Raw genomic sequence first — 1,409 nt, 5'->3', positions numbered from 1 at the left:
CAAAATTTTTTATATTAAAGTTGTATAAAGTTATATTTTTATTTGTTGTTTTTATTTTTACATTTGTTTTAATTGATTAACTTAGTCTTTTTATGTAGTATTTTTTTTATTTTTGGTTGTTGCTAGACTTGATTCTTTTTTCTATATATTCTTATGAAAACGTGTTTTTTCTAAACTGTTAACTTGTATACATTTTTTATTGTCTTTTTTGTTCTATCTTTGTATGTATGTTCTTCATTTGAAAATGTACTTTGAATTCATTTACTTTTTTTTCTTTAATCTCTTGATTGGTATGTTATCTAGATCGGATGATATTAGTGTTAGTGAAGTTGTAAACCCCGCTAAAATCGGAAAATAATTAGTCAATAAATCAAATTTTAAATAGAAAAATTAAAAATAAAAAACTAGTATCAAAATAGGATAGAGCTCGTTAAAACGAGAATTTTGATACCAATTTTTTTATAAAATTTGATTAACTTGCTTTATTTCTCTAAAACTTCAGAATTTTAAGAGTTGAGGATTAGGAGTTGTGAATTTTTGAATATTGGTGGTCAAAGCTGAAAAGAAATAGATTTCAGCAAGCTATGCATCAACTTCCAATGCTTGTAACTCTTAGAATTGAATAGCAATTAGGTTGCAACCAAGACACACTTGTTTCTGGATGAGCTAGGAGTTTCCAAACCAAAATTTAGCTTAATTGGAGCTTTGTAATAAAAGTTATTCAAATTGAAAGGTACTAAGCTTGTTAGTTTCTAAAACAGATTTTGACTCATTTTTACTTAACTTCCAGGTAATGTAACTTCTTCATTAAAAATGGTATTAACTCGAAACCAATTGAGAAAGAAACCTGGATGAGTAAAGTTTAACTACATTAATTTTTAAAGTCATTGGATTTAACTTAAATTTTATATTGAATTTTGAATATCACATGCTGCTGCTGTTTTTATGGTTTTATGCACTACAGAGCAGTCACGGTTTTTCCTTTATTCCTGAGGCTAGAGAAATCAAAAAATTATGATCTTTGATTTGTTAGAAATCTTATTTCAAGATGAACGCCTGGACATAAAGTTTGTGCAATTCCGAGTTCATTTGTTATATTAAAAATAGAAAAGAAAATAGAGTGTCGAGGATGTCTTAGTGATAGTCATGGGTTCGAGAAGTTAAAGTTTAATCTTCATGTGATGTGATTGATTTAATGTTAGAGTTGGGTTGATTTTAAGATTATTCGATATTAAGAAGTTTGAGAAGAGTTTGATAAATAGTTTGATCGGGACCCGGAAAGGGTAAACATGATGAATTACAAGAGAATAATGTGAAAGCTAAATGAATACATGTTGTTATGGCTATAAGGAACGAATGTAAGGAAATGATGATGATAAATGATGAGATTTGGGAATGACTGTGTGTGG

The sequence above is a fragment of the Arachis ipaensis genome, chromosome B08, assembly GCF_000816755.2.
Source record: "Arachis ipaensis cultivar K30076 chromosome B08, Araip1.1, whole genome shotgun sequence".
NCBI lineage: Eukaryota > Viridiplantae > Streptophyta > Magnoliopsida > Fabales > Fabaceae > Arachis > Arachis ipaensis.
This window is presented reverse-complemented; position numbering follows the sequence as displayed.